An 18,649-nucleotide genomic window follows, 5' to 3' on the forward strand; every position below is an offset into this window, starting at 1 on the left:
GGCAATAATGACGATATATGATGAAGTGACTGAGCCTGGAAAAGCTGGTATGAACTCGATCTATTTTTGTTTTTGTAAATATGACTAGCTCATCGTTCCTGATTCAGCTTTGTTGTGAGAGAAACATGTTTGCAATGACAACTTAGAGATCATAGTTTCTGATGCCATGCTTACTTAGCTGGGAGCTTATAATGGTTTGCCTTGGATGCCCACATGAATCTTGATATGACTATGATTTAGTATGATAGGATGGTATCCTCCTTTGAATGATTCAAGTGGCTTGACTTGGCGCATGTTCACGCATGTAGTTGAAACAAAATCAACATAGCCTCTATGATATTCATGTTCATTGTGATTTGTGTCCTACTCATGCTTGCACTCAATGTTAGTTAATCTCAATGCATTTTGATGACGGTTGTCGCTCTCTAGTTGGTCGCTTCCCAGTCTTTTGCTAAGCCTTCACTTGTACTAAGCGGGAATACTGCTTGTGCATCCACTTCCATAAACCCAAAGTTGTTCCATATGGGTCCACCATACCTACCTATATGCGGTATCTACCTGCCGTTCCAAGTAAATTTGCACGTGCCACTCTCTAAACCTTCAAGAAATAATCTGTTTTGCATGCCCAAACCGCTCATGTGGTGACAGGGGGCTATCAGTATCTTCCATGCTAGGCGTGTTATCCTCAATATGTGTTTATTCACTATCATTCACGAGAAACGGGCCGGTAATTGGAATGCCCAGTTCCATGCTCAAATCGAAAAGATAATTGCAAACAAAACTCCACCTGGATTGATGTTAGTATGGACGGCACCCGAGGATTCGGCTAGTCGTGGAGTGTGATTGATTGGTGGTGGGGGAGTCAAAACTTTACTTTTCTGTTTGGGAACCGCCTATAGCATGTGTAGCATGGAATATGGTGAGAACTCTTAGTCATTGCGTTGACAATGAAAGCATTCCACCCAAAATTATTATCTCTGTTTTCAAAGCTTGAGCTCTAGCACCTCTACAAATCAATGCTTCCCTCTGAGAAGGGCCTGTCTATTTATGTTACTGTTGAGTCATCCTCCTCTTATAAAAGCACCAATTAGAGAGCACCTCTGTCATTTTTATGTTTTGCTTTTAACTGTGTTGAGTATGACTGTGACTGGATCTTCTTTGCCTTGAATTATAATGTTTAGTCAACCCTTGGTCTTCGAAGGTGCTCTGCATTTATGTTTTGCGGTCTCAGAAAGAGCTAGCGAAATACCATCTGTTCGTAATGCTTCATGATTGTTTTGATTGAAGTGTTGACGTTTGAGACTTATTATTATTTGCTCGCTAGTTGATTATGTCGTTGATACGAGTTTACCGTGAGACCTAGATGTCATTTGCTTATGTGGTTTTCTTATGATCTTGCTGAAATTCTAGTTATGAGTTAGACATAGTTGCAACAACAAGATCAAATAGAGTTCGTAAAAGTTTTTCTTGTGTCTCTTTCAGTTTCCCAACTGAATTGCTTGAGGGCAAGCAAGGCTTTAAGCTTGGGGGAGTTGATACGTCTCCGTCGTATCTACTTTTCCGAACTCTTTTGCCCTTGTTTTGGACTCTAATTTGCATGATTTGAATGGAACTAACCCGGACTAACGTTGTTTTCAGCAGAATTGCCATGGTGTTGTTTTTGCGCAGAAATAGAAGTTCTCGGAATGACCTAAAAATTTACGGAGAATTTTTCTGGAATATATGAAAAATACTGGCGCAAGAATCAGCGGAAGGAGTGGAGCTCTGAGCCCACCAGCCCACCAGGCGCGGGCCCCACCTGGCTGCGCCTGGCTGGCTTGTGGGGCCCACAACGCTCCACCGCCTCCAATCTCAGCTCTATTTAGTCCGTCTCGCCCGGAAAAAAATCAAGGACAAGAGTTCATCGTGTTTTACGGTACGGAGGCGCTGCCACCTCCTGTTCTTCATCTGGAGGGCAGATCTAGAGTCCGTTCTGGGCTACGGAGAGGGGAGATCGTCGCCATCGTCATCATCAACCTTCCTTCATCGCCAATTCCATGATGCTCTTCACCATTCGTGAGTAATCTCACCGTAGGCTTGTTGGAAGGTGATGGGTTGGATGAGATCTATCATGTAATCAAGTTAGTTTTGACGGGGATTGATTCCTGGTATCCACTATGTTCTGAGATTGATGTTGCTACTACTTTGCCATGCTTAATGCTTGTCACTAGGGCCCGAGTGCCATGATTTCAGATCTGAACCTATTATGTTGTCGCCAATATATGTGTGTTCTTGATCCTATCTTGCAAGTTGTAGTCACCTACTATGTGTTATGACCCGGCAACCCCGGAGTGACAATAGCCGGAACCACTCCCGGAGATGACCATAGTATGAGGAGTTCATGTATTCACCAAGTGTTAACGCGTTGGTCCGATTCTTTATTAAAAGGAGAACCTTAATATCCCGTAGTTTCCATTAGGAACCCGCTGCCACGGGAGGGATGGACAACAGATGTCATGCAAGTTCTTTTTCCTAAGCACGTATGACTACATACGGAATACATGCCTACATTAGATTGACGAACTGGAGCTAGTTACTTATTTCTCCATGTTATAACTGTTGAAATTATGCCCTAGAGGCAATAATAAATATAGTTATTATTATAATTCCTGTATCAAGATAATAGTTTATTATCCATGCTATAATTGTATTGAATGAAGACTCATTTACATGTGTGGATACATAGACAAAACACCGTCCCTAGCATGCCTCTAGTTGGCTAGCCAGTTGATCAATGATAGTCAGTGTCTTCTGATTATGAACAAGGTGTTGTTGCTTGATAACTGGATCACGTCATTGGGAGAATCACGTGATGGACTAGACCCAAACTAATAGACGTAGCATGTTGATCGTGTCATTTTGTTGCTACTGTTTTCTGCGTGTCAAGTATTTATTCCTATGACCATGAGATCATATAACTCACTGACACCGGAGGAATGCTTTGTGTGTATCAAACGTCGCAACGTAACTGGGTGACTATAAAGATGCTCTACAGGTATCTCCGAAGGTGTTAGTTGAGTTAGTATGGATCAAGACTGGGATTTGTCACTCCGTGTGACGGAGAGGTATCTCGGGGCCCACTCGGTAATACAACATCACACACAAGCCTTGCAAGCAATGTAACTTAGTGTAAGTTGCGGGATCTTGTATTACGGAACGAGTAAAGAGACTTGCCGGTAAACGAGATTGAAATAGGTATGCGGATACTGACGATCGAATCTCGGGCAAGTAACATACCGAAGGACAAAGGGAATGACATACGGGATTATACGAATCCTTGGCACTGAGGTTCAAACGATAAGATCTTCGTAGAATATGTAGGATCCAATATGGGCATCCAGGTCCCGCTATTGGATATTGACCGAGGGGTCTCTCGGGTCATGTCTACATAGTTCTCGAACCCGCAGGGTGTGCACACTTAAGGTTCGACGTTGTTTTATGCGTATTTGAGTTATATGGTTGGTTACCGAATGTTGTTCGGAGTCCCGGATGAGATCACGGACGTCACGAGGGTTTCTGGAATGGTCCGGAAACGAAGATTGATATATAGGATGACCTCATTTGATTACCGGAAGGTTTTCGGAGTTACCGGCAATGTACCGGGAATGACGAATGGGTTCCGGGAGTTCACCGGGGGGGCAACCCACCCCGGGGAAGCCCATAGGCCTTGGGGGAGACACACCAGCCCTTAGTGGGCTGGTGGGACAGCCCACAAGTGCCCTATGCGCCAAGGAGAAGAAAATCAAGAGAGAAAGAAAAAATAGGAGGAGGTGGGAAGGAAGGGGGACTCCCTCCCACCAAACCTAGTCCAACTCGGTTTGGGGGGGAGAGTCCTCCCCCTTGGACTCGGCCGACCCCCTTGGGGCTCCTTGAGCCCCAAGGCAAGGCCCCTCCCTCCCACCTATATATACGGAGGTTTTAGGGCTGATTTGAGACGACTTTTCCACGGCAGCCCGACTACATACCTCCACGGTTTTTCCTCTAGATCGCGTTTCTGTGGAGCTCGGGCGGAGCCCTGCTGAGACAAGGTCATCACCAACCTCCGGAGCACCGTCACGCTGTCGGAGAACTCTTCTACCTCTCCGTCTCTCTTGCTGGATCAAGAAGGCCGAGATCATCGTCGAGCTGTACGTGTGCTGAACGCGGAGGTGCCGTCCGTTCGGTACTAGATCGTGGGACTGATCGTGGGATTGTTCGCGGGGCGGATCGAGGGACGTGAGGACGTTCCACTACATCAACCGCGTTCTCTAAACGCTTCTGCTGTACGATCTACAAGGGTACGTAGATCACTCATCCCCTCTCGTAGATGGACATCACCATGATAGGTCTTCGTGCGCGTAGGAAATTTTTTGTTTCCCATGCGACGTTCCCCAACAATAACTGTTGCATGATGAATAGCATCCGGTATAATCATCCATCACCGATCCATTGCCTACGAGTCTCTTCCTACTGGTCATTGCTACGTTACTTTGCTGCTACTGCAGTCACTGCTGCTACTGTTACTCTGTTGCTACTGTTGTTACTTTGCTGCTACTGGTTACTGCTGCTACTGCTGCTATCATACTACCTTGCTACTAATACTTGGCTGCAGATACTAAATCTTTCAGGTGTGGTTGAATTGACAACTCAACTGCTAATACTTGAGAATATTCTTTCGCTTCCCCTTGAGTCAAATCAATAAATTTGGGTTGAATACTCTACCCTCAAAAACTGTTGTGATCCCCTATACTTGTGGGTTATCAAGAATGGTATAATGAGAAAATGGAGCAACCACATCAGCAACTCTACCTACACTTGTTGAATTTACATCAATTCCGAGAAGCTTTGTCAACATCGATTCCGAGAAGCTTTGTTGAATTTGCACATCACTTCAAGCCAAAATTACAAGTATCATCAGAATTCAGATCAGAGGATAATTGTTGAGTGTAGAGATAAACATTGCAAGTTCTTTATGGTGGCAGCAGTTATAAAAGGGGAGAAAACCTTTGTAAGTAAGAAGATGGGACTAGAGCACACTTGCCCTAGTACTACAGAGACCACCAGGGTGAGTGCTAAGTGGCTGGCATAGAAATATTAGCCCCTCTTCAGACCTTATCCAACTATTGACATTCAGACTATAATTGCTGCTTGCATGAAAAAAATATGGTGTAGATGTACCCAAGTCTATGGCATATAGGGCAAAGAACATAGCTATTGAAGCAGTATTAGGGATCACAAGAAGCAATATCCTAGGCTTAGAGACTATGCTCAGACTGTCATGGATACATACCCTAGGAGTAGAGGAATAGCCACCATTGTTACTCCAACACCTACTCGAAATAAATCCCCACCCAGGCACATGATTACATGCCATGTTCTATTGTATCAATGGATCAAGGGAGGGGTTTCTCAAGGGGTGCAGACCATTCATTGGTTAGTTTTTGAACCTTGTGTAGTACTTACATATTCTTTCTCATTTCAATGTATTTAATTGTTGAAATGTTGATTATGTAGGTGTTGATGGATGAGTAGGGTATTTTGGTGTTCGAGCTCCATGGAGCCCTTTATTTTTTGGAAAAAACAAAATTCAAACTTTTTGACTTCAGAAAAAATGAAAAACAAATATGCAACTATACAAGGATGAAATATGTGTGTATAAAATTTGAGGATGGAATACCTTTAAATGCAACCTGTACAAGAAAGACGAATTTTTGGATTTTGGAGATGAATAGTATCATGTGTTAAAAAGTCTTAGATTTGTCTTTTTTGCACAACGCTCATTTCAACATACTTCGTCCTAAAAATTTAGACACATGTGTGCTATGCCTTCATGTATATCTGTATTTTTTCTGTTTTTTTTGAATTGTAAAATATGAATTCTGATGAATTTTGGGTTTTTCAAAAACCGGCCTCCATGGAGGCCGAGCTTCAAAAGGCATTTTCATTGATGGATGCTTTATTAAGCTCACTACTGATGCTCAACTCCTTGTGCCACTGGTAGAGATGGCAACAACAATATATAGCCACTCGCATTTGGCATTGTTGGACAAGAGGACATACCTAGTTGATGTTGGTTTCTACACCAACTTAAAATTTATCTAGGGGGAGAAGTGGGACAATTTGGACCATATACTATAATGTTAAGTAGACAAAAGGTATGTATATGGATATTTCATTTTGTTTTGCAATATGTCATTTTATTATCTTTGTGCTAGCTAGTAGCTTAGACTGTTAAATTATGTGTATCAGGGGTTACTAATTGCAGAGAATATTGTGTTTCCAAATTGCCACCAATGATACTGTCTTAGACATTTACATGCAAATTTCCAAAATATTGGGTTTAGGGGAGAAGATCTTAAGAAGTGCATGGATAATGCCAACTATATATGCCTATATTAGTGTTGTTATCTTATCCAACCTACTAGTAATATTCTACCTATAACCTGTTTTCTATTATTGCGCCCGCCCGCCAGGGGTCCGGCCGTCGAGCTTGCTCGCCCTCGCGGGAAGGGGCGGTGCAGACGTCAGCATCAATGAAAGCAAGGAGAGGGAGGTCGACGATCTATGTCATAGCGTCGGTCAATAGTAGCATCGAGGGGGAGGGCGCTCTCCATTTCTGACCTCCTCTCCAGCCCCTGCACCACATACGGCGATATCCAGATGGCGTCGACGGAGGTTCTCGAGGCCATGGAAAATTTGTCGGTCGTTGGCGTGCTTGAGGGGGACACTGATGAGGCTAATCCATCCATAAGCTCGGCGGCAACACTCCTCCTTGAGGCACGCCATGCTCCAGCGGCGTCGTGATGGTGCGGGCCGGCCATGCCGAGGAGGCGGAGGCCACCTCCAAGCGCACTAGACCAAGGGCCTGATTGCATTTTTTGTTAACTAAAGGGTGTCCTTGTAATTTTATAGGGACTGTTTTGTAAATCTATACAAATTCCACGCCAAACGACGTCTATCCCGAACTGTTACGCTATGTCAACTTTTACGGGCTCCACATGTCATAATCGTCATTAAATGGGCCAAGCACCAACTAGTGTTTTTGGTAAAAAAATAGATTTGAAATTAATGGTTTTTGGCACAAAATTGTAGAATTATGATTTCTGCAACCCTAGCCTTTAATGTCGATGTTTTTTTTTTCAATTCACTCATCATTTTTTTTTTTGAAAAGGAGGATGACCCCCGGCCTCTGCATCTCGAAGATGCATGCGGCCATTTTATTGATTATTCTTGTGGACCTTACAAAGTAGTACAACAATATGCCTGAACCCGCCATCTTGGCAACATCTGCCGCTACTCCTATCCATATGATGAAGGGGTGCAAGCTGGACCAAATACCCAGACCTCTCACCTAAGCCTAACATCTAAAGCCGGAGACCCTGACCGAGCCACATACCGGATCCGGGGCACAAACCGGTCCGACACACTCACATGTGTCGTCGCCGCCATCTTCCATTGGTCCATCTTCAGATTAGATTGAGGTACCAGCCTTGGCAGGTGCCTCCGCCATCGACGTCATCATGACGCCAAACGACGACCTCCACCTACGTGAGTCCATCTCCAAGCAACGGACGGAGATCCATGCTAGGATAGGGTCACACCACCGCCGTCGCCCACCACCCACAAGCGCCACCCAGCCCCAAGGTTCCAAAGCGGCGCCTTCAAGAAGGGAACGACGCCGTGGCGTCGCCGCCCAACAAAGTTAAGGCTTTCGCCCGGGAGACCTAGGGAAAGGAGAAGTGAGGGGATCAGTCCATACCGACGCCTCCAAGGAGGGGAACGGCGCCCTCAGGCGTCGCCGTCGATGCGGCCGGCCATGGCCGACCAGGGATTTCGCCCGAACTAGATCCCCACCACCACCAGCACCTCCTGTACAAAACCGGCAATCCAAGGAAGCGCGGCCCGACCAGGCTGGCCCGCACGCCGAACAGGGAAGGAGGGGAGGCGCTAGATCGCGCGCACCGGCAACCGCAAAAGCCGCCGCCGGACGCCAGCGACCATCGTATCCCGCCGCCCGCGCGGCCGAGACACCGGATCCACCTCCCGCACGGCTGCTAGCCTGCCGTGCCTCGCCAATGAAGCCGCCGCTCCAGATCCGGGACTCCGCATGCAGAGGCAGGGCAGCCTAGGCCCCGCTGCCACCATCCTTGGCGCCCCGGGCTTGCCCGGCGGCTGCCTCAGGCGGCGGCGAGGAAGGGAGGAGGAGGGGGAGGCGGAGGGGGAGGCGGCTAGGGTTGGGAGGGAGGGAGACGTGGATTACCCTTAGTTTCAGCTTTCGACGGCGTGCGTGAACCGGTCACTGTATGCCATAGTATGCTCCACACTGACAAGTTCAGTACAGTAGTGAGTAGAAGCAATCTCTACCCATTGAAAAAGCAAGCATTGAGATGTTTATGGTATGATCCATTTCACACACACACAAGCAAAGTTGAGTGCAATTCAGTACTAGTAGTATTAATCTCTGCCCATGCCTCGCCCACCTTCCCCGAAGCAGCAGGGCAAGATGTCGTGACCTAGTATTAATCTCATCGGTCCTACGACCGGCCCGGCCCGGGTCGAAATCACACAAAATTGGCATGTTAAGCTCCCAACTTGTCCAGCATTCTGTAGTTTTGTGGTCCATATGCATCTTCACAATCTCTTTTGCTGCCTCTCCAGTGAGTGAGTGAGTGAGTGAGTGACCAGTGACCACCCTAGCTAGCTAGGTTGGTAGTTATGGTGGATACAGAGCTAGAGGAGAGTGACCTCCAATTGATCAAGGAGGAGGACCAGTCACAGAATTAAACCACACGTACTGCTCTTCTTCTGAATTACCAACTGAATGCAGCCGCTGTCTTACTCTATTGGGTTTCTGAATGATCACAGTGGAATTTCCTTTACCATTCTGCTGCAAAATTCAGATCCAAAAAAAGAAGGTAGATTTTGGTTGGGTAATTTAGCAGTATGCAATTTCAGATCACTATATGTATGTGTAGTTCAGTAAACAGGGCATCCTGATGCAGAGGCCCGGGGTGATCCACGTTTTCAAAAAAAAAAAAAAAAGGGCATCCTGCCAATCCAGGCATGAATGTAGGCTTTGAACAGCCAGCTAGCCAGTCCAAGCATATATGTATGTATGCTTTGTAGGAAGAACCGAAGAAGCAACCACTATTGTTTCCACATCCAGCGGCAGCCCCCTTCACGTGGCTACTACATTGACATGGCATGATTCAGTTCTTCGCGATGATTAGTTGCTCATCAATTAATGCCCCCTCACATCGCATAATTACTCGATGAAAGCAACAACAGAGGCTCTACAATAGAGTATATCGATCGACATACAGGGCAAATCGTGTACTTGCTCCTGTTAGTTAGTTTCCATTTGACCTAACCTAACAGGGAAATGAGTTGGCAGTGCAGCCCCTTTCTAATCAAGCCTCAAGGTGCACATGCATATACAGTTGATACTCCACATATTCATACGCACAACTAGTTGATCATTCCCTAATAGCTGTAACCATTCTGTAATGATTGTAATTGGAGTATGTCATACATCCTAGCTAGGCAACTCTTTATGAACTTTTTCTGTAAAACGATGATTTTTACTTTTTCCTCGACGTGTTAGCTGTGTTCATCTTGTTATGCAGAGGTCCCGCATTTGTTCAGTGCAGTTGTATCAGCTTTTTTTTATTTCCTTATTTTTTTTAGAACAGGAGGATATACCCCCGGCCTCTGCATCTGCAGTTGTATCAGCTAATATAGCGTTTGAATGAAGTGCTCTTTCTCGAAAAAAATATAAAGATTGCTTTTCCCCTAATAGCGGCAGTTAAGCTACAAGTAAAACTGCTGTCCATGAAGGTGAAGATTAGAATGGATATGGATAAATGCCGGGCATCTTGATTGGCATTTGGCAAGGTGCAAAGAATGGACACTTTAATTTGATCCTGTGCCGAGAAGTAGAGAGAAGTTGACACTTGCATCGCTAACATCAGAATGTTATGTTGCATAAACAGTCAAGCACAACTAGTAGAATAACCTGACAGTTAGTGTCCTGTGTGACAAGTAATAGTAGAATAACCTCAACATCAGCATTTAATTTCCTTCCTTGGCAACAATGTATTCATACTATCATGTTATTCAGCAAAATAGTTTCGGGTAAGATGGAGAAAGTCTAGATCAGGAGAACACTGGAAAATACAGCATGCTTGGCGTTAATCAAAAGGATTGAAGAAATCCAAGTACACTGGTGACGCTGACATTATGCGACGGCAAAGGGCATATATATTCACAATGAATATAATCATGAGTAGCAACAAGACAGGAGCAAAAGGCTAAAAGGCTCCTTGATTTGATTCTGTTCACTATCAGATCCCGGCTGGCTCTGTCTGAGATGACATTCCTTCTTCCTGTTTCCATTACAGATGCATGCGTGCAACTAGGACAGGCAGATAAACTGTTCCAGTCTCTTGACATCTTACCAGCAGAAATGGAATGTCATGATAGGACAGGCAGATGACGAGAGCTCTCCGTGGATGCTGCGTGACTTTTTTTTTTCTGTATTTAAAGTCATGTGCAGTACAGTAATGTGATATAGCGAACTGCTTTTTTATTTATATTGTTTTACAGTTTGCGCATCGTATAGTTTGCAGTATTCATGCCATTCAACAGCTTTCAAATCTCTGTGGTGGGACTTGGCAGTGAGCTAATTTATTTATTTATTTACCACAGGATATAAACAAGGATAAGAGCAAAGCGTGAGTCAGATAAAACTGAAATTAGCTATGAGTAGAGTATACGTTGTGTTGAAGCAGAGTGCATGACAGAGATTACATGTGAGTGACAGAGTAAGGGAGTTCATCGCAGCACAAGTGCAGCAGGACATATATATGACCTCCAATTGGCTGGCTTCACATACTTTGTTAGTCTTCAGTCTAACAGGGAAGTGAGTTGGCATGACAGCCCCTTTTTTTAATCAAGGCGCATATGTATATATAAGTTGATCTTCGTAAATAATTGAATCATATCACTAATCGCAATACCTAGCTACAGGTAATTTAGAACCAGAAACATATTTCAAGCTGTGTTTGCCTTGCCAGTTAGTTTCCTTTGTGAGAAGAAACAGTTTCCTGAAGCTGAAGCAAGTCTAATAATAAAATGTAATATAATATAATACTACATATGCAATGGTCATAGCTCACATCCCAAAATAAATGTCGCTGCTTTAGTACATAATTTGGACTAACTTAGTATTAAATTTGTGACACTTATTTCGGGACGGAGGGAGTACTACATATGCAATGGTCATAGCTCACGTCTCATTCAGACACCATGTGTCAAGAATTAGAATAGCATTGAACCATACATCGTTATTCAGAAAAAGATAAGATATCAGGCGAAATGAAGCAAGTCTAGATCACGATATAGTTTCTAAAGATACAATGCATGTGGTGGACAATAGTATGATTCAGGGTATCCAACTACCCAAGAAGACCGCCGACGACAAATAATCAAGAGCATGTTCAAACAGGAATAATTGGGAGCAGCTACAAAATGTCAGGAGCAAAAGGCTAAAGTTTCCTTCATTGGCTTGTTTGTGTCCATCCCATCAGAGAAGGAGCGAGCTTGACTGACTAGCACACCATGTAAATTGTTTCAGTCTTTTGACATCCTGCCAGAAGATGGTATGTCATGACAGGGCAGATCCTGTGAATCCTTTTTCTGTAATCAAAGTTAGTCATGTGCAGCAGAGATGGATGTCATGATAGGACAGGTAGATGATGAGAGCACTCATGGCCTCTGTGCAACTGTTTTTCTGCAACTAGTCATGTGATAAAGCAAACATGTTTTTTTCTGTAAACTGAAATCAGTCCAGAATTGTGATATCACGGACAGTTTTTTCCTGTAAAGTTGAAATCAGTCTAGAATAAAAATTGTTGTCCTAAGCTAAGCCTGACATCAACCTCCACAATTTGTACATCTCTGTGATTGAACTGCGGTATTTCAGGGTCCCTAAACTATTTCAGTGGTATCAAAATGTAGGTCCTCAAATTATGAAAATCGATATTACAGGTCCTTAAAGTGTAGTGAGTGTGTCATACAGGTCCAAAATCTGTCCTACCTCTCCTGACCGGTCAGCTGGCGCCATTGACCTGTGGCACATCAGACTGGGGGTCACAAGGTAGCGGCCGGTGACCGAAACATGCAAATAAATTCAAATTCATGAACTTAGAAAAATGTTCGCCTCATTCGCGAAGGTGCAAAAAGTGTTCATGAATATTCATATACTTTCATGACTTTAAAAAATTGTTTGCATCATTGCGAACATTCACGACTTTAAAAAAAATTGAGGACATGAAAAAATTGTTCACGACTCTAAAAAAGTATTTGGTTCGTTCGTGGATATGGAAAGCATGTTCACGAACATTCATATACTTTCACGACTTTAAAAAAAATGTCCGCGGACATTTGTCTAAAGTCGTGAATATTTTCTCCATATTTGCGAACATTTTTGGACACCATGAATTTTTTTAAAGACTGAACAATTTTTTAACACTGAATTTTGTTGAAACACTGCAGACTTTTGCAAATTGGTGAACATTTATAAATTCTCATTTTTTCATAAATTGCTAACATTTTTTAAATTCACGTTTTTTTGAAATTTGTACAAAAAATCAAATTCATGAATTTCATTGTTTTTTTTCGTGTTTATGAATAAAGTGGCTGACAAAAAAACACTCAAAAGCTACCGATTTTTCTTGAGCCGTACAATATAGCGCACACAGCAGTTTTGTAGTTTCATGAATTTTAAAAAAGTTCGTGAATTTGAGACTTTGAATTTATTTGCATATTTCCATCACCGACGGTTTACTTGCGGTCTCCCTGTCTGACGTGTCATGGGTCACTGGCGCCAGCTGGCCGGTCAAGCGGGTCCGACTGATTTTTAGACCCGAATGACGCACTTACTTCACTTTGAGGAACTGAATGCCGCTTTTCATAGTTTGAGGACCTGCATAACATTCCTGAAATAGTTGAAAGACCTACAATGCACTTCGCTCTTTATTTTGCAGAAAAATCTAAACGAAGATTGGAGCAAAGCATGAGTCAGATCTAAACTGATCCAAAAAATTGAAACCAGGAGGAGCAGAGCATAATAAGAGTGCTCACTGTAACCATGAAATGAAAGAGAGTGTGTAACCATGAAAGAGATTGTATTCCGTCAACATTGTGAACCGGCCCTATACAAGAAGCGCATTTTCCATCTGTGTGAACATCATAATTAATACTAAATCTCATAGTAAACTAATATGTGTATGTATTTTAACAAATTCTATTGTTGTCAACAACATTCATATTTGGAAAATGGAAATAAGAAATCTCATAGTAATTTAATATGCACTCTGACTGCTAAATTAATTACATGAAATGGATATCCTAACAATGATGAGAACTTCACAAACTCGTTAACAAAATGGAGTTAAGATTGTAAGCTACGTAATCTGAAACACATTAAGTCTCAATGGATGATGGGCTGACTGGCTGATACAAAAAAAAAAAAGGCATGCAAGTATAAAATTGACTAGACTCGATCGTGAATATCTTGTACAACTAAGAGTAGAAGCAAACTAAACTTCACTAGTTTCCTACTGACTGGAAGTGTATCTGTCCACGGACTGGCCAATGGATCGCCCGGCTGTTCAAAATACATATTTGCAGTTAAATTCCTCTAAGAGTTGGTTTACAAATCATATGATAATGAATTTCATGATGAACCTACTCGAATTGATTTGGTATTCTATATGTTGATTAGTTTACAAAGTATGAATTCCAAATTATCTGATATTCGCCATATATTTTTGCCAATGAAAATATATGCCAATTGTCATACTAGTTCCAGCTAGCTAGGTTAGCCTCATTTTCTAAATAAAAAAAACTAGTTCCAGCTAGCTACTGTCAGCTAAACCCCTACTCACTCGTGATCAAATCGAAGGTGGAATCAGCGCAGGAAGAAGATGAACTACTGATGAACTCGAGAGGTTTTGTGCAGTGTCCAAGTTACTGCTTTTCTGGTGCTTTTCTTCCTCTTATTATGCAGGAATAACAAACTTGTCGTGGCTATAGCCACGATCCCGACTAAGTCGTGCCATCCCACGACTTGGATCGAGCCCACGGCTCTCCTAAGGACTCGCGGTGCGGGCGCACAAATCGCGCCAACATCTGACAGAAAACGACTCTGACGAAACTGAACTTTTCGACACCTAAAACCCTGACGAGCTAACAACTGAAACTGAAACTTATTCCCAACAAATCTCCCCCTAAGTTTTAGTCCTCGGTGATGTTGGTGATGCCGATCCTTCCTCGTAGTTCCTGGAACTGAATTCTTCCAAGAGACTTGGTGAGAATGTCGGCGAGTTGATTGGTGGTGCCGATGTGCTCGACGGCGATCTTGCCTTCCTCGACGCACCTCCTCATGTAGTGGAAGCGCGTATCAATATGTTTGCTGCGCTCATGGAACACTGGGTTCTTGATCAATTGGATAGCACTCTGATTGTCGATGTAGATCTTCACCGTCTCCTCCTCCTTGCTCAGCAACTCCCCTAGGAGGCGCCGGAGCCATGCAGCCTGGCACGCCGTAGCGGAGGCGGCCATATACTCGGCCTCGCACGACGACAGGGCTACTGCCTGCTGCTTCGCAGACTGCCAGGTCACCGGGCAGCCGTTGATGAGGAAGAGATTGTCCGTCGTGCTCTTGCGGTCATCTAGATCACCAGCGTGATCCGAGTCGCTGTACCCTACGAGCTCGAGCTGCTTGTTACTGCTATGGATCACGTACCCGTAGTTCTTGGTGCCGACGATGTAGCGGAGGAGGTATTTGACAGCACTCAGGTGCTCCGTCGTGGGCTTCTCCATGAATCGACTCACATACCCCACAGCGAAGGCGATGTCCGGCCTGCTGTGCACCAGGTAGCGGAGACTTCCGACGGTGGAGCGGTAGAGCGTCACGTCCACCGGCGGGTTTGAGCTTGTCTTGATAAGCTTCAGGCGCGGCTCCATGGGCACCTGCGCTGTAGCGCAGTCCGCCATGCCTGCCTTCTCCAGCAGCTTGGCGGCATATGCAGATTGACAGAGCGTGATCTTGCCGTTCTGCCGGGTCACCTCGATGCCGAGGTAGTAAGACAGGAGGCCCAGGTCGCTCATCTTGAACCTGTCCGTCATCTCCTGCTTGAATTTGGCGATCTCCAGTGTGCTGACGCCGGTGACGATCAAGTCGTCGACGTATACTCCCAGCAGCAGACGCGAGCCTTATCCTCCGCGAGCGTACACAGCATGTTCAGAGGGGCATCGGGTAAACCCTAGTGAACGAAGAGTGTGATCGAGCTTGGAGTTCCATGCCCGTGGTGCCTGACGAAGGCCGTACAATGCTTTCTTCAGGCGCATCACTTTTCCCTCCATGCCGCTGACGACGAAGCCGGGGGGCTGGGAGACGTACACCACCTCCGTCAAGTCGCCGTTCAGGAACGCGCTCTTCACGTCAAGGTCGTGCACCTCCTAGCTGTGGTGCGCTGCTACGGCGAGGAGGACGCGTACGGAATCCAGGCGCGTCACTGGAGCGAAGACCTCGTCGAAGTCGATGCCGGCATGCTGTGCGTACCCCTTAGCGATGAGCCTCGCCTTGCGCCGCACCACTTCTCCCGTCGGGTTCTTCTTCAGCTTGTAGACCCACTTGAGCCCGATGGGACGTTGGCTGGCGGGAAGATTGCAGAGTTCCCACGTGTTGTTCTCCTTGATCGCGACCATCTCCTCGGCCATTGCCGCCCGCCACCCTGCCTCGGACTGGGCCTCTGCAAGTGTTGCAGGTTCCTCCCCTTCTGCAAGGAAGAGATCTTGCTCGAGCTCTTCTTCTATGTTAGCCAGGGTCCTGTACCTTCGCATAGGAGAGTCCCGTTCCTCTGCAGTGGGTGTGTTGTCAGCTCCTGGCGTGGCGAACTCCACCCCTGCACGCGGTGGCACAGGCGGTGTAGCGACGGGAGGAGTTGCGGGTGTCTCTGTTGGCGGGGGCGTAGCAGGTGGCGCCTCCACGTCGACCTCGTCATCTGCCTTCGCTGGAGAGCTCGATGGTGGGGCTGGTGCGCCCTCACGCGCCCCCTCCGAGCCGCGTAGGGCCGCAGTCGGTGGAGTGTAGGCGATGTCGAAGTCACCGTTCTGCGTCTCTATGTCGGCGCCCTCCCAGCTCCATGACGCCGCTTCGTCGAAGATAGCGTCCCTGGTGACGTGCACGCGCTGGGTCAGGGGATCGAACACCCTCCACGCCTTGGTGCCTGGCCCGTAGCCAAGCAGCACCATCTTCTTGCTTCGATCCTCAAGTTTCTTGAGATGTGGCCGCGCTGTTTTGACGTAGACGACGCAGCCGAAGACGCGGAGGTGATGCAGACTCGGCGGCGTCCCGTGCCAGAGCTTGAAGGGTGTCTTGCCGTCCACTGCGCGCGTGAAGGAGCGGTTCAGCAGGTATACTGCTGTGGTCACCGCCTCCCCCCAAAACGCACTGGCAACGCTTCTCCCTTTGAGCATGCTTCTTGCTGAGGCGACCACCGTCTGGTTCCGCCGCTCGACAACACCATTGTGTTGTGGAGTGTACGGTGCGGTGAGGTGGCGTTGGACACCATTGTCGGCGCAGAAATCGTCGAAAGAGCGAGATGTGAACTCCCCTCCCCGATCAGTGCGCAGGGTGCGTAGCACGCACCCACTCTGAACCTCTGCTGCTGCTTTGATGCGCCTGATCGCCATCTCCACTTCGTCCTTGGTGGTGAGCATCGCCAGCCACATGTAGCGGCTGTAGTCGTCCACCATCAGGAGAAAGTAACGTTTCCCGCCCGGGGTTGCCGGCGAGATCGGCCCGCAGAGATCGGCGTGGACAAGTTCCAGACGCGCCGTCGCCCTGAACTTTGCCGCCTGCGGGAAGGACGCGCGCTTCTGCTTCCCTGCCAAGCAAGCATCGCACAGCTGGTCGGCGTGACCGATCTCCGGCAGGCCGCGAACCATGCTGCTGCGGGACATGGTGCGGAGAGCGCCGAAGTTCTGGTGTCCGAGGCGTTCGTGTTGGGGAACGTCGCATGGGAAACAAAAATTTTCCTACGCGCACGAAGACCTATCATGGTGATGTCCATCTACGAGAGGGGATGAGTGATCTACGTACCCTTGTAGATCGTACAGCAGAAAAGTTAGTGAACGCGGTTGATGTAGTGGAACATCCTCACGTCCCTCGATCCGCCCCGCGAACAATCCCGCGATCAGTCCCACGATCTAGTACCGAACGGACGGCACCTCCGCGTTTAGCACACGTACAGCTCGACGATGATCTCGGCCTTCTTGATCCAGCAAGAGAGACGGAGAGGTAGATGAGTTCTCCGGCAGCGTGACGGAACTCCGGAGGTTGGTGGTGATCTAATCTCAGCAGGGCTCCGCCCGAGCTCGGCAGAAACGCGATCTAGAGGAAAAACCGTGGAGGTATGTGGTCGGGCTGCCGTGGAAAAGTCGTCTCAAATCAGCCCCAATACCTCCGTATATATAGGTGGGAGGGAGGGGACCTTGCCTTGGGGCTCAAGGAGCCCCAAGGGGGTCGGCCGAGTCCAAGGGGGGAAGGCTCCCCCCCCAAACCGAGTTGGACTTGGTTTGGTGGGTGGGAGTCCTTCCCTTCCTTCCCACCTCCCTTTTTTTTCTTTCTCTTTGATTTTTCTTTGTATGGCGCATAGGGCCCTTTTGGGCTGTCCCACCAGCCCACTAAGGGCTGGTGCGCCACCCTTATGGCCTATGGGCTTCCCCGGGGTGGGTTGCCCCCCCGGTGAACTCCCGGAACCCATTCGTCATTCCCGGTACATTCCCGGTAACTCCGAAAACCTTCCGGTAATCAAATGAGGTCATCCTATATATCAATCTTCATTTCCGGACTATTCCGGAAACCCTCGTGACGTCCGTGATCTCATCCGGGACTCCGAACAACATTCGGTAACCAACCATATAACTCAAATACGCATAAAACAACGTCGAACCTTAAGTGTGCAGACCCTGCGGGTTCGAGAACTATGTAGACATGACCCGAGAGACTCCTCGGTCAATATCCAATAGCGGGACCTGGATGCCCATATTGGATCCTACATATTCTACGAAGATCTTATCGTTTGAACCTCAGTGCCAAGGATTCATATAATCCCGTATGTCATTCCCTTTATCTTTCGGTATGTTACTTGCCCGAGATTCGATCATCAGTATCCGCATACCTATTTCAATCCTGTTCACCGGCAAGTCTTTTTACTCGTTCCGTAATACAAGATCCCGCAACTTACACTAAGTTACATTGCTTGCAAGGCTTGTGTGTGATGTTGTATTACCGAGTGGGCCCCGAGATACCTCTCCGTCACACGGAGTGACAAATCCCAGTCTTGATCCATACTAACTCAACTAACACCTTCGGAGATACCTGTAGAGCATCTTTATAGTCACCCAGTTACGTTGCGACGTTTGATACACACAAAGCATTCCTCCGGTGTTAGTGAGTTATATGATCTCATGGTCATAGGAATAAATACTTGACACGCAGAAAACAGTAGCAACAAAATGACACGATCAACATGCTACGTCTATTAGTTTGGGTCTAGTC

The sequence above is a fragment of the Hordeum vulgare genome, chromosome 5H, assembly GCF_904849725.1.
Source record: "Hordeum vulgare subsp. vulgare chromosome 5H, MorexV3_pseudomolecules_assembly, whole genome shotgun sequence".
NCBI lineage: Eukaryota > Viridiplantae > Streptophyta > Magnoliopsida > Poales > Poaceae > Hordeum > Hordeum vulgare.